Genomic DNA, 16,190 nt, shown 5'->3' with positions numbered 1-16,190 from the left:
ACATGTCCTGATTATTTGGCTAACCATGCAACGAGATACTTTTTACTTTAAAACATCACTTGTGAGTCCCTCTGTCGCTAGGGATCTATTTCAGGGCCAGAAGACCTTGTTAGACCATTTCTTGCAATCAATTAGTAGGTGTATAGGTAAAGGTATCAATTCTTTAGCTGCCCTCTCCCTGTATGTTTTGATAAATTGCTTTCTTCTTTTTATTGAAGATAAAACACCCAAGAAATATCCTAAGCAGATGTCATTGCATTCCAGAGAATTTAAAAGTTATATCCATTTCTGGCTCAGCTTCTCATTCCAACAGAAAGCAGGAGGCTCCCACCCACCCACCCCGCTTAGTGAAAAGCAGCCCACTCTAGGCTCCCTGAGGATTCCGGACAAAAGCGCACACGGGTGCCTTCGAAAGTTACTGTGGATGCAAAATACCACCATTAAAGGAACTATTTTAAACTAAATTGATTCTTTGTTCTTTAGCCAATTGGCTAATCCTCCTCTTGAGACATGCTTCCATTTCGGAAAGCTAAAAACCCAGCTCTCGGACTGAGACGAAGAGGAGGCGAGGGATCTGCTGACATAGACATTAAGTAGGATTGAGCCGAGAGGGCAGCTGCATCCTGATTAGCTAGTTGATTCCAGGCTCTGCGGTCTTTTGTTGCAGGAGCACGTCAGTGGGAGGGACAAGAGAAGCCAAGGGAAACTGAGAGAGCAAGACCTGGGTGTCTGAGTCAGGGACGATGCCAGCTGGGATGGCCCATCACAAACATGCCAGCCACTGGATTCCAGCGGTGATTCTCTTCCCTGCTGGTATTTTTGAAGTCATTCCAGCTTCCTGATCTTTGTGAGAAAACTCTGATATCCTGGTCTTCATCTGCACGATATAGTCCCGAGGAGAATCCTTAGATGTAGACAGCAAACCATTCAATCTACTACACAGGGTTCATGTTGCATGTTCTGTAAGGGAGGATTCAGGGGCAGGGGTGAAGGGGAGACCTATAGGAATAGGGAGGAAGATGGAATAAGTCCTGGAAGACAGGGCCTTGGCCAGAGCCTCGTAAACATCTCTCTTAAACTGAGCATTTACAACAACTCTTTCTTTCATTTTTGACCTTTTGCTATTATTTCATTATTACGTGGTGTCTGTTCAATGTAGATAGACCAATAGAAAAAAGAATATCCATAAAGCCAAGTCCTTTAATCCTTTCAGTCACTTACATACATATATATGTATATATACATCTTTTACATAAATGAGATATAGTCTAAATGATTTTTACTTAATTATATACATTATTCACTCATTTTGGGCTAATAAATTGTGATGGTTAATTGTGTACGTCAACTTGACCAGGCTACAGGAGCACAGATGTTTGGCTAAATATTATTTCTGGGTGTGCCTTGGAGGGCCTTTCCAGATGAGATTAGCATTTGAATAGTAGACTGAGTAAACCAGATTGCCTTCCCCACTGGGGCTGGGCATCATCCAAACCCCAATCCATTGAGAGCCTGAACAGAACAACAGGTGGAGGAAGGAAGAATTCACTCTCTGCCTGACTCTTTGAGCCGGACATTGATCTCCTACACTTGGACTGGGACTTATACCATCGGGTTCCCTGGTCCTCGGGCCTTCAGACTTGGACAGGAAGTGCACCACTGGCTTTCCTGAGCCTCTAGTTTGCACACAGCAGATCATGGGACTTAGCCTCTATAACTGTGTAAGCCTTTTCCTTATAACAAATCTCTCTTACTCTCTCTGTATATATACACATATATATTTATTTATGTAAACATTAATTAGGGTTCTCTGGAGAACTCTAACTAGTACATAATATGCATCTACACTAATATTTGCAGTGATCGCACAGAATCCTATTGTATTCCTGAGCCATAATTCAATTTTTCAGCTTTCTATTTCCAAATGTTCAGCTATTACAACCAACTGAGGAAAGCATTCTTGAACACACATTGTTAAACATTGTTCTAAATATCCTGGCGGGCAGGTGGCTTGATCTTCCCTCCCTCCCTAGTCCCTAGTTTCGATGCCTAGATTATGATGGATGATGTAGGCCTGAGCAGTTGCCTGGGGTAAAGGAAAGCACAGCACCACACACTCAATCCAATAGACTCCCAAGAGCTGGGTCATTCTAGCCATCCTCAGAGGCTCTGACACTATCGTCGTCCTCAAATTACGATTGTACACGTGCTTTGTGGGAACACACAGGGCACATGTTTTCCAGACAGATCAGTTGATTCAACTTTACAAAGCACAGCCTGAGGGGTCACCTGATAAGATGAACTCAACCCCAACCTAAAATGAATCTAGGTCAGAACTGAGCTTCTAGCATCCACCTTAAGGGATTCAGAACAATGGGATCATATTATATGGTTCTCACATTCCCACTCTCTTTTGAATATTTTTTTTTTTTAAAGATTTTATTTTTTCCTTTTTCTCCCCAAAGCCCCCCGGTACATAGTTGTGTATTCTTCGTTGTGGGTCCTTCTAGTTGTGGCATGTGGGACGCTGCCTCAGCGTGGTCTGATGAGCAGTGCCATGTCCGCGCCCAGGATTCGAACCAACGAAACACTGGGCCGCCTGCAGCGGAGCGCACGAACTTAACCACTCGGTCACGGGGCCAGCCCCTCTTTTGAATATTTTTTAAACATAGCAGCTCTATGATTGATTGGCTTGGGAGGCTGCACTGGGGAAGAGTGAGTTGGAGTAGGTGAGTATAACTGTCTCCAATTAGAAGAGCCATCGGTACACGTAATAAAATATTCAAAGGCTTCCCAGGGATGTCAACTTATTCATAATTGAGTTAAATGAATCACTGAGGCCTTTAATCTCTCATATAACATGTCTCTGAAAAATTTAAACTGGAATCACAGCTTAATAATAAAAAAAAAAGTCTCACAAATGTTCCAGTCACCTAGAAGGATCTGTCATTTGCTATGGCTGCTTCATTAAGCACTCCCACGTTTGAAGTAGTTCAGGATTTAGGTTCGAAGGTCCTCAATGTGAAACATATCTAGACAGTATGAATGGCACTGCCTTTCACGTTTCAGGGCAATTTTAAATTATTTTTCATCTGGAAAAAAAACAAAAGACAAAAACAAAAATAAAGGAACAGAAATCCTTCAACTGCTTACCTTCATTGTATCTCCAGTGTTTTAAAGTTCAAATGCAGGTGTTTAGAAGAGCCTCAAATGGGAATTACTTCTGTGCGGCTTCTGCCCCTGAAATTTCTTTACAGTGATGTAATTTGTCAACGAAAATAATCCATATAATGAAAATTTGGGAGAGTTTATTCTGAACTAAAATCTGAGGACCATGGCCTGGGGCCTTTCTTCCCAAAGGAAGAAAGGGCACCAAAGAAGTGAGGTATACAGAGTGGTTATATACCTCCATACAGGACGTTTCACATATAATTGAAATGTCCCTCCCACAATAGTCACAAGATTGCCCTGTCGGGCACAGCACTTGATGGACACAGCAGGTAGTGGGCATAGCAGGAGGCAAGTCTGTTGTCTCGTGCTGGGTGGTCACAGGTGAGCGCAGCAATCAGTTCCTAGCCTAAGGAAAGATGCTTAATCCTTAAGGAAATGCCAATGTTGGGAGGGGGAGGGAAGTTGCACCTTTATCTCAAGGGCCTTTGTTCTTGCCACAGGGAATGTCTAAAGCAGATGTACAATGCATGCTCAACGGCCACGGTCAGGCCCTTTTGGAAAAACAAGGTCAGGCCGAATTAGGTTTACACCAAATGGCTTCCTCATATGCTCCAAAATATACTATTGCTTGCCATTTCTATTTGTCAAATTGCTGATGCCACGTCATACCAGCTAATGTGAGTCAACAGGGCACATCTCTTCCCAAATCTATATTCAGAGAGAGTTCAGTTAGGTAGATTGAAATTGGTTATAGTGGGAGTTCTTACACCATAGAAATTGGCAAATGCTACTAATTGGTCTTTTTTTTCCTGTAAGAGCCAGTTGTAAAACATTCACCAGTACCTCACTGCTTCGTGCTCTTGCCCACAGCCCAATAATTCTCTGCTCAAGTGTTGCTAGTGCACAAGTCAGCCTCTGGCTGACCACGGAAGTGTTTCTTTTCTACTTAATAAAAGATTAATTTTAGACTCATGAATGATAGGCATTTTCTTCTGTTCTAAGAAAAGACTAAAATTCTACTAATAATTCTCATTTTCACTTTAATATTCCCAAGACACAGTGACACCCTGAACTCTCGCAGTAGTTAAAATAAGAAATTAAATTAGGAACTCTTGAACAGCTTATTATAAAGTGTTCATATATCCATTTATCAAACCATGAAGATTTTCAGAATTGCTGCGGCTGTTTCCTGGGTTGTTCTGGTTAGTGAGCAAAGTCTACCTACGAGTGCATCCTTGATGCCCAGTCCCCAGCAAACATTTAGCATTCAGCCGTGTTGATTGACTCACATGCCACAAAGCCCAGACTTAGATCCTAAATGAGAACTGCTACTTCTCTGCCATGAATTAGTATCTTTCCACATGAATGCATTAAATAGCCATCAGTAATAACCACCCAGGCATGAAACTGACAGAAAAAAGATTCGCAGGTCAGGACTATCACACCAGCCTCATTTGTTCATTGATTTATTAAAATTTCATGGTTAAGGTAATGCAAATTTTAGTTATGCTAACCTACATAGAACTTAATACTTTCTCTGCCAGGCTACATTATCAAACGATGTCTTTTTTAAATCTTTTATTTTTTTAGTGGAAAAGGAGAATTAAATAGGGACCTAGATATGTAGAAAAGGCTTAAAATATCCCACTAAAAGCCAATAGCTCACGGAAGCTTTAGCACAATACGAAACCACTCTCTATGCCAACTGCCATGTCTAATAAAAACTCGGAAGCTCCAACTGGCTGCTCGGTCTCAAAAGAAAAGAAAAGATCAAAAAGCTACCTTTTTTTTTTACCTAAGTTTAGACACTCTTGGGAATCCCTCAACCTAGACCTCTTCCTGCCTGAACTCAGTAAACGGGACGGATCCAATCCACCTATTGTAACAAATTAGCACATACTTAGCAGCTTAAAACAACAGAGATTTATGATCTTACAGTTCTGAACATCGGAAGTCCAAAACGGGTCTCAGAGAGCTGACATCAAGGTGTTGGCAGAGCTGCATTCCAGCTTCTAGAGGCTGCCCACATTCTTTGACTTGTGGCCCCTTCTTCCATTTTCAAATCCTTCAGGGTGTCATCTTTAAATCCCTCTCTCTTTTTCTCTCTCTCCTCTGCTTCCATTTTCACATCTCTTTCCCTCTGTCTGTCCTGCTTCCCTCCTCCCTTCCCCTTACGAGGACACTTGCCATTACATGGGGCCCACCCAGATCATCTAGGATAATTTCCTGTCTCAAGATCTTTAACTTAACCACATCTGCAAAGTTCCTTTTGCCTTGTAAAGCAACATATTCACAGATTTTGAGGATTAGGGCACGGACCTCTTAAAAGGGTCATTATTCTGTTTAGCACAGTGAGGAGACTGCCATTGGAAGCTGGAAAGAGAGTGGCACATGGTTTGCAGTAAAATCAACTGGCAAAACTATTGCCTATATTAACGTGAAAGATAGACAATAGACTTGTGCATCTTACTAAGGAGATTTTCAGGCAGAATGTTAAAAGTGCTGACTTTCTTGTATAAGGAAGAGAGAGATTAGCTACAGAGAGAACTGTTCAGTTTAGAAGTGGAATTTCAAGGAAATATAGAAGAACCAGGATGTACTGAGCTGGAAAACAAAACTATTTCACATTTTCACTATCTTTAGTCAGAAAAACACTCAAAAAGTAAGAAATGACCTCAGGGTTGAGATCAAATCAAAAATTTATCTCTAAGACCTTTTACGAAGACCTCAGAAAGATTTTAGCAGAGCAGTTAGACCCTCTAGTTAGACCCTCTCAACTAGAATAAAGAGTTTCTAAAAATCTTAAAGGCTAGGTCCCATAACACCCTAACACTCAGCCCAAAAGTGAGAGAGGTATGTCTCAAAAAGGATTATTGGGCTGGCCCGGTGGTGTAGTGGTTAAGTTTGCAGACTCCACTTCAGCGTCCCAGAGTTTGCAAGCTCAGATCCCGGGGGCAGACCTAGCACCGCTCATCAAACCATGCTGTGATGGCATCCCACATACAAAGTGGAGGAAGAGTGCCACAGATATTAGCTCAGCAACAATCTTTCTTGAGCAAAAAGAGGAAGACTGGCAACAGATGTTAGCTCAAGGCCAATCTTCCACACACACACACACAAAAGAATTGTAGATATGGATTTAGGAACACGAGAAGTGAACACAGTCAGATTCACAGAATTCCCAGAGAGTGGCCAAATGTAAAAGCTTTGTCCCAACTCAGACTAAAAGGGGCAGAGACAGTTCAAAATGAAAAGAGGCTCTGGGCCCCCAAAATTCTACAAGCAGGAAGCAAGTTGAGAAAGCTGTTTAGCTACAAACACAGACTATTTCTTTAAAAAAGGAGAGTCCGGAGGATAGAGGCAGGGCCACAGAGAATGATGGATTAGGGAGCCATCCCAAGGGACAGAACTTGGCCCTAATCAAGGAATCTTTCCTTCCTCAGAATAAGGAGCCCTAACACCGTGTGCCTGGCAGGAGTTCAGGATCACTAGGGACCAGTGACTGCTATGCGCCTCCCCCTTCTCCTCTGCTTTTGTTTTTTGTTTTGCTTTGCCTTGCTTTGCTTTTGCAGGGAAAGGCAGACTGCCACATGCAGCGCCTCATTTGGATGTGTCTGGAGTCATGGACGCTTGATTACCCTATGTTCTCCTACAAATGACCTTCAGGGCTTGTCTGGAGGTTCTAGCAGGGAAGCATGGCTACTCCTATACCCTTGACCAAAGAGTGATCCTCCTCTATCTGGGAAGGTCATCCTCTTCCACCGAGCATGCAGTTTGCCGAGGGATGCACATGGAGGGGAATAAAGGCGGGGGGCACCCACCCAGCCTGCCAGCTCAGCCAAATCAACCCTGGCGATCAATGAGGTGACAGATGTTGCAGCCAAAGTGTCCTCACATCTTACCTCTTTCTCCTTTTGGAATGAGACTGTCCTCTGTGGTTATCTTGACTTTCCTCTGTCTCATTATTATATATTTGAGTTACATTAAGGACTTCTAAAGGAATGATTTCATTTATTCTTCATAGCAACTTTAAGTGGTAAGTACTATTATGATTTCCATTTTATTTTATTTTTTATTTTTATTTTTATTTTTTTTAAAGATTGGCCCTGAGCTAACATCTCTTGCCAATCTCTTTTTCTTCTTCTTCTCCCCAAAGCCCCCAGTACATAGTTGTATATTCTGGTTGCAGGTCCTTCTAGTTGTGGCATGTGGGATGCCGCCTCAGCATGGCCTGATGAGTGGTGCCCCGTCTGCACCCAGGATCCGAACCAGTGAAACCCTGGGCCACTGAAATGGAGTGTGTGAACTTAACCACTCAGCCACGGGGATGCCCCTTGGTTTCCATTGTATAGATGAGGAAATTGAGATACATAAAAAGCTAAGTAATTGGGCAAAAGTTATGACTAGCAAATGGCAGAGGCAGAGTTTGAACCAGGCAGGCTGACTCTTGAGCCCACGTTCTGAACATGACCAGGATGACCATGCCAGTGTGTTCAAAGGTTTTAAGGAGGGTGGGGGGGTGATAGAGTCTTTTATCACTTGAAAGTCAAGGGCTTCAGTGAAGCTATTGGAGGGCCCTGCTTAAATCTGGTCAAGATCTGTCAAAGCCATCAGGAAACTTTGCAGTGCTACCTGTATTTAAACACAAGACCCAATGTTTATTTTCATTGTGAGGCAAGTTTTTCTGGCAGTCAGTGGGGAATTCTCTATCGTCACTACTTGGAATGCCACTCAAGCCACTCTCTACCCACCAGCTCTACTTGCTGAGACTTGTGAGCAGTGGAAGATAGGAAGACTTGAACTTCAAAACACTGGACTCCTCCAGCTTCCTTTGAATGTGACCCACTAAGCCCCTTGTACAAATAAAGAGCATTTTTTACATGCAGAAGTGACAACCTCATGTTCTGCAATGACCTTTCCTCATCGTTCCATCAGTGTGTCATGACAGTGACAAATCCCAGCCTTGTGATGCTCAACCTCCAGTTAAGAAAAGCTGCAGATTTCCTAAGTTTTCATGTGCTGAGGCATAAAGGAAAAACATTCTCTTACCCTTATTTACCCTTCGCTTGTTGTGAGGTGATCAAAGATACAGTTTAGACAAATCTTCCTGTCTCTCTTGTGGGTAAACTTTGTATAAGGGCCCCAGGTTGGTGGCTTTGCAAGATGAACATAGCATTAACGATATCAAAACACACAGTATTATCTGAGAAGAAGTTCACTTCTACTTGGTGTCATCAGAGTATGTTTTCAGAAGAGACAACGTAAGAAGTGGTCTCAAGTCAATTTACTTAACAATTCAACCTTGCAAACTGCAACTCCAGCAAAGGAGCTATTAGGCAACTGTTTCTCCATGGGTGGCATCTACCAGGTGATGCTCAGACTTGCTTTGACTACCACCATGTAGTTCTTCTCAAAGTGTAGAGAGTATCCAGTCACTTACGCACTTAAATTTGTCCCATACAAGCTGTGTAACTTTGGGAAGGTGACTGGATATCTCTAAGCCTCAGTTTCCCTAGTGATATAATAGGGATAATAATACTCATACCAGAGGATGGATTGCTGTAAGATGGATCAATCAGGGTTCTGAGTTGTAAGCAACAGAAACCAATTTTGGCTGAGTTAAGCAGAAATGGGATGTATTGAAAAAATCACCTAAAATGATGGGAACCAGGCATGAAGGTTGTGCAGAAAAAACAACAGCCAAAGTCAAGCACAAGGCTGGTCTGGAAGGGTCACTGTCATGGATAGTGGCAGTATTGCCACTTCTTTCTCTTACTGATGCCTTGTTCGAACTCTGGGACGGGGTATGACTGGTTGTCCGAAACTGGAGCACATTCTTGATTTTGGCTGCAAGGGTGCAGCTTCCAAAGTAGGAGGTAGTCCCAGCCTCCCAGCAAGAGTCACTGGGGGGAGAATTAATGAAACACGAAAAAGAGAATCAGATGATGGGAAGCCAAAAATAAATACAAATGTTCTCTCTCTGAAGATTAAATGGGATTATATTCCCCAAACAGTACCCAGCACACAGTTAATTATAAACAAATGTGAGTTCCATTTTACCTTCCTTTGGGTCAATATCTTTACTGTTGATAGTAGTATTAATGGAATTTATAAAGCATATTCATGTTATTTGTAGCACTTATTTACTCATTTATTATTTCTTTGCTTTTTTTATAGCTGTTTTAAGGGAACTATGCCTCAGGCCCCTGAAAACAGTAAATATTTGCAAGATTGTAAAAAGAGGTTCATGTGAAACTTGAAAAATAGGAGTTTCTTTCATTTGCATGATTTTTAGACTTTGCTATAACTTCAGAAACTCTGTCTTATTCTTCTCCATTCACTGCATAAAAACTCAATTGATACGTTCAGCATTTTGAATATGACAAGGCTCTAAATATGAGCCTTATGAGTGCTGATGAGCAGACGAGGCTACCTGGGAATGTGACTTGTTGTCTAGTAGTACTCTGCTCGTTTTCTTCCTTAATGACTAAGTCACTCCCTGGAAATAAATGAGTTACTTCCAGACACATGCAGACTCTCAGGCCCTTGGGGCACTCTTAGTGACTGGAGAAAGATAGACTAATGTGCTACTGTTGAGTCCAGCCCAATTCACCAGCTCTGTGTTTCCCTTTGGCTATTCAAGCTGCTTAGGAGGCAGGATAACTTATTATTAGGAGAGCAGAACTGAGTTCAAAACTTTCCTTCATCACTCACTAGCTGTGTGACTTCACCTCTCTGAACCTCAGTTCTCTTATCAGAGGGTTAGTCTGAGAATTTTGTAAAGCACTATCTATAAAGTGGCTAGTAGAATGCCTGGTTCATAATTTATTCTCAATCAGTGGACGACATAGAGACCATTGTGGATAAACTTATGTTCCGATTTACTAAATCTATTGTATTTCTTTCCTTTCTACTAAAGATATAGAATTATAGTATAATAATGACAAAAACCAAACCCTTTGAGGGCAGGGATAGTGTTTCGTTAATTTGCCCTCCTGGAGTTAGTAGAGTGCCCTGCAGAGAGAACAGAATCTGTGTCCATTTAATGAGAGATGATGGGACTAGAACTCATGGACAGACCTTTGTGGTCAACTGAAAAAAATTCTGGACTTTTAGACGGTTGTATGACAAGCTCCAGACAGACAAATTCCATAATATCACAGGGTATGGTTAAGGATGAGGATTTATTTGCGAAATTTAAAAAACACGAGTTAGCAAGAGAAGAAAGTACACAGTTCTGACATCTCTCATCATCCTCAAGAGAGGCGATCTGGGGTCAGCCTTGTCCCCCCAAGAAACTGTGGGGATAAATTTCAGGGCAGGAATGTGTCCCCTAATACTGTACTTTCTTATCTGGTGCTATGATCTGAATGTTTGTGTCCCCTCAAAATTCATAGGTTGAAATCCTAATGCCCAGTGTGATAGTGATAGGAAGTAGGACATTTGGGAAGGGCTTAGATGATGAGGGTAGAGCCCTCATGACTGGGATTAGAGTTCTTACAAAAGAGACCTCACAGAGATGCCTTGCTCTTTCCACTATGTGAGGACACACATAGACCAGGGAGAGGGCTTTCACCAGAACCCGACCATGCTGGTGCCTTGATCTTGGATTTCCAGCCTCTAGAAGTGTGAGAGAGAAATTCCTATCGTTTATAAGCTACCCAGTCCATGGTATTTTGTTAAAGCAGCCAAAAAAGACTAAGACAGAAAATCTAACATGGGAAAGTGGCCTTGTCAAGTGGGTATGGTGTGGAGGGAGAAGACAGAGTAATGTGCCCCATAATGATTCAATCAGTGACGGACTGTGTATAGGATGGTGGTCCCGTGAGATTAGTACCATATAGCCTAGGTGTGTAGTAGGCTATACCATCTATCTTTGTGTAAGTACACTCTGTGATGTTTGCAGAACTGTGAAATCGTCTAATGACGCATTTCTTAGAGTGTGTCCCCGTCGTTAAGCTACACATGACTGTATACTACTTGGAATCCAGATACTCTGGATTTGGGTGCGGCTGTTTACAGGAGTTTTCTGGGAAAAGCAGTTTCCCAGTACTTAGAGACTTTGGGGCCTGTGGGTCACTGCAGGCCCTCCCGCTGGGGGAGGAAGCTGAGTCATGGGGAGGATCTTCTCCCTGAGATGGAGTGAGCCCCAGTGCTAGTCAGTTCATTGTTCAGATGATTCAGAGACCCCTGGAGTCATTTTTAGACAATCCTGCTTGTAATACCACATAGAACTACCTACAGATGTCACATTTGGACTCTACTGAGATACTTTAGTAAGAACAGTAGTATACCATGTTGCTTTGTTGCTTTGATAATATTAATCTTTTATGTTTCTCCTCGAGTGCTTCTGTTTAAGTTTTTCTTTTACTTTCTCCAACATTTTTACCAATAACTACTATTTCCTAGGCTCCTACTTTATATAAGTCACTTGACATAAAGTTCTCCCAAGAACTCTGAAGGGAGACATTAAGTCCATTTTGCAGATGAGGAAATGAGTAGCACAGAATTGAAATGATTTGCTAAAGTCGTCAGAGCTAGTACCTGGTCAGGTTGGACCTGAAACCCAGGTCTCTGCTTCCAGAGGTTGAGCTCTGCCTTTCTGCTAGATCCTTCCTTACAGATAGTGACGAGGGAGGAAGAGTTGTGCCTTTGTTGGTTTTTCCTTTTGCCAAAGAAAGCAACAGAATGCAGTGGTTTTCTCTTACCTTTATAAGGCTCAGAGGACTGGGGATCCTTGCCACACTGGGCAGTCAACACCAGGAGTGCTCGTTAGCTAGCATCCCCAAAGAGGAAGCAATTATGTCCACTCTGCCCTCATGCCACACAGATTAGCAGGAAGGTGGACTGGAACGTTACGGATATCAGCCAAAATTATTCACGCATATCTACAGGCCTGCAAGTAGCTCACTAACAGTCCATTTAATTCAGCTGGTCAACCAAATTAGTCTAAGCATGCTATCTGCCATGTTGGCTTCCTCAATTACTAATGAGAAAAATCGAAAAAAACTGGGTACGCAGAAAGCATGCCAAAAAAAGTGAGCATCACCATTTTAACTTAGCACAAATATTGTCATAAAAAAATGTCCATTGTTTTAGCCCAATCTATTTCCCCTGTGGAACTTTGAACTGTATCCCTAATTGGACATTTATCATGTCTTACGATATTGGACATTCTACCTGAAATCCTGAAATTGCTGCAAAGCCTCAACCTCTTATTAAAAAGGCCTGTCACGAGCCGCCCCCCGCCCAGACCCCGGTCGGAGCATGCGCGGGCCCCTTGGCGCCAATTGCAGACCGCCTCACCAGCGCGAGTCTCGCGGGTTCCCGGCCGGTGCGCGTTCGCTCCCTCCACGGCTCCAGGATGATCGGCCAAAAGACGCTCTACTCTTTCTTTTCCACGAACCCCGCCAGGAGGTGACGTGCCTGCAGCCCCGAGCCGGCCGACCCGGGGGCTGGCGTGGCGGTGGTGGCTGAGGAGAGCGGGCATGCGACGGCCAGCCCAGCCAAGAAGGCTCGAGCCGGGCAGGAGGACCCCGGCACGCCGCCCTCCTTGCCGCTGAGCCCGGAGCAGCTGGACCGCATCCAGAGGAACATGGCCGCGGCCCTGCGCAGACTCGCGGCGCGCAATGTGCCCGTGGGTTTCGGCGAGAGTTGGAAGAGGCACCTCAGCGGAGGGTTCGGCAAACCGTATTTTATAAAGCTAATGGGGTTCGTTGCAGAAGAAAGAAGACATCACACTGTTTATCCACCCCCACACCAAGTCGTGGACCCAAATGTGTGACCTAAGAGATGTAAAGGTCGTCATCCTGGGCCTGGATCCGTATCACGGACCCAATCCAGCTCACGGGTTCTGCTTCAGTGTTCAAAGACCGGTTCCACCTCCCCCCCAGCTTGGAAAACGTTTATAAGGAGCTGTCCACAGACATGGACGGTTTTGTTCATCCTGGTCATGGAGATTTATCTGCGTGGGCCAAACAAGGTGTTCTCCTACTCAACGCTGTCCTCACGGTCCGGGAGCATCAGGCCAGTTCTCACAAGGAGAGAGGCTGGGAGGAGTTCACCGACCGGTCGTGTCCTGGCTAAATCAGGCCTCAAATGGCCTCGTGTTCCTGCTCTGGGGCTCTTATGCTCAGAAGAAGGGCATTGCCATCGACAGGAAGCGGCCCCATGTGCTGCAGACTGCTCACCCTCCCCGTTCTCCGTGAACAGAGGCTTCTTTGGGTGTAGACATTTCTCTAAGACAAATGAGCTGCTGCAGAAGTCCGGCAAGGAGCCCATCGACTGGAAGGAGCTGTGACCCTGCACTGGGGGGCCTCCGGGCAGTTTTCTCGTTGCTACTGTTGAAGTACCTGTCTGTTTCAAAGTTGAATTGAGAAGATAATCTCCCTTGTTCTTAGCACTCTGCGTAAGGGGACAGTTTGAGTAAAATAGCCGTGAACCGGGCTGCCCAGTTTATCGAGCAGAAGCGGCCTAGGCTGTCCCGTGGCCGCCTGTCTGCCTTTGCAACGTGGCTTTGGCCTGAGACGTGCCGTCAGCCAGAGCTCCTGGGAGAGAGATGAGCCGCGTGCTCTGGCCTCGCTCCCTCTGCTGCCTGGTTCGGGGAGGCCGGGAGATGAGCGCGTCTTTGGACGGCCAGCTGCTGCTTGCTTTACCGGTAGGTTAGACTTCAGCTTATAAGGTGTTGGGTGTGTTTATTTAGAAGGGCCCCTCTGCCCACCTGGCCTTCCAGTCTGGCCAGGTGCACTGCCCCCTGATCCTCACAGAGCCTCAGGGCCCTCCTTGAAGGAAGCATGAGGACGACTTGCAAGTTCCCAGAAATTAGGCCTCCCTTTCCTGAGTGTAGGAAGGAGAAAGTGGCTAAGGAATAATCCTTGGTGTGAGCCTTCACAGCCAGGCAGAGGCCGAGATTGGGGAGCTGGGTCTTGTTTATGCCGTGGACCTACGGTTCTTCTAGGAGTAAGCAGTGCGAGCTGAACATCGAGGAGGACAAAGGGGGGTTTTGATTTTTTTTTTTAAGAGGAAGTCCTTTTCTCCTAGTTGTATCCTGAGTTGAGGTTCTTAAGGCAGCATAGACTGCCAAAAGCTTTTTTTGTAACTAAAATCACTTTGGGATATCTTTTCTGCAACACTGGCGAATTTTGCTTTGTAAAAATACGTTGCAGATTTGTATATATATTTTATTGTTTGTTTAACAATCTTCATTAGGTTGTCACCTCCATCCTAGATTCTGTTAGAGATGTGGCTTTGCTTTGAGTTGGGTTAAAGAGTTAACCCTGCTGAGTTTCGTAATAAAAGATTGTTGAAGTTTCCAAAAAAAAAAAAAAAAAAAAAAAGGCTTGTCAGTTGAATGAGGACCTTTAGCTCAAGGTAAGAGGAAAAAGCAAGGTGACCAAAAGACACATTTGGGGCTTAGAAAGAATTACACATTGGCAAAACTCCACTCTGTTCCAACTAATTAATACTGATAAGTATTAACTTATTGTGATACACAGGAAAGAGAGAAAGATAGAGAAAGAAAGAGAGAGAGAGGGGAAAGAACATAGTTTCATCAGTATTTCTGAGATACTTGAACATGCAAAGGCAGAGATAAGAAACTCTTAGTCTCTTGGTCGGTAACTTATTGATTGCATGAGCTGTTCACTAATGAGCCAACTGCAAGAAATCCACGCCAAAAAGTTTCTATCCCCAAATGTGCTGACATGTTTAAAATGGAATGCGTGGCTGCAAGAACACCGGTGTGTGAAACTGAGGATAAAACTCTTAGGAACCTTTGACTTATTTCTTGGGCTCACAGTCATATTTTATTCATGTTGATAATTAATTGCAAGGTCTATTCACATTACAAACAAGGAAAAGGCATAGTTCAAAAATGTGGAAAGTTCATTGCCAAGAGTGAATGTTTTTCTAAGAGGAGAAGGCTGTTACTTCATTTTTTTGACGTGCTCTGCCTGAGAATGAGATGTGCAAGGAATTTCCTCAAAAACTAAGAGTTTGGCAAGATCCTCGTGCTAGAAATTACGAGAGCAACAGGTCACCATCTTTTTTGGACCATGGATCGAGGAATTAAATTGGCAGTGTTATGACTGTAGCTGCCACAGAAGAAAATAACATCTGGATTCCTCTAGAATGTAAAAGTGAAGCTAAAATGTACACACAAATACACACATATTAATGAGGCATTCACACAGCGGGGTGACTTCTGGAATCTGTACGCGATTCTCAGAATGGAGGAAGTGAGTCCTTTCCTCAAGCCCAGCTCGCCTGGCTCCCCCAGGCTCTTTGTGGGCTGGGCCAGGACTCATGAGGTCTTCCAACTTGACAGTGTAGTCCAAGTGAAATTTGCCATAAATTACATTTTAACTTTCATTTCTAATCAGTGTCTTATATAAAGTGCACAAGATTATCTAGATATTGGAATGCTAGGTGCTGATCTAATCCTCTTGCACTTATAAACTAATTTAGTCCTCACAATAGCCCTGGGAGGGAGGGGCTATCCCTATTTTACAGAGGACGCTTGTTTCCTTCCCAAATCACAGTCCTGGCATAGCACTTCCTGGAATGCTCAGCCCACTTTTTATATTTTACTCTCCAGTTTTCACTCCAAAACCTCATACCTGACCATCATTTTCCCCCAGGCAGCATGAAAACTCCATCATCGTAATAGGACTTTTTCTGGTTCCGAGTGAAAGAGATGTGACTCAAACTACTTTAGGTAAAAATGAGGTTTTTTTCAACTCATATAACTGCAGTGCTTAGCTGTAGAGCCAGGCCTAGCTTTAGACTTACCAGTTTCCAGATGCCAAAGACCTTTTCAGGATGCTAGCCCAGCTCTCAGATCCACCTGCCTCTGTGTCAGCGTCATCCTCAGGCAGGATGTGTTTTGCAAGTGGCAGATAATGTCTTACATTCTGCCAGCTGAGCAACACTAGCAGAAGTTGCTGCAAATTAAAGTTGTCTTAATAGCTTCTTTCCCCCACAATTTCAGTTGAAATAGGGACAGGTACCTAATACTGGAA

At 43.7% G+C, this 16,190-nt stretch overlaps 1 pseudogene; it reads left to right on the top strand.

The window, feature by feature from the left end:
- Window positions 1–12,535: 12,535 nt before the first annotated feature.
- On the top strand, window positions 12,536–13,591 carry LOC103557352 (uracil-DNA glycosylase pseudogene; annotated as a pseudogene).
- Window positions 13,592–16,190: the final 2,599 nt, after the last annotated feature.

The sequence above is a fragment of the Equus przewalskii genome, chromosome 3, assembly GCF_037783145.1.
Source record: "Equus przewalskii isolate Varuska chromosome 3, EquPr2, whole genome shotgun sequence".
NCBI classification, from domain to species: Eukaryota; Metazoa; Chordata; class Mammalia; order Perissodactyla; family Equidae; genus Equus; species Equus przewalskii.
The sequence above is the reverse complement of the archived record's forward strand: the minus strand, read 5'-3'. Positions and strand labels throughout refer to the sequence as shown.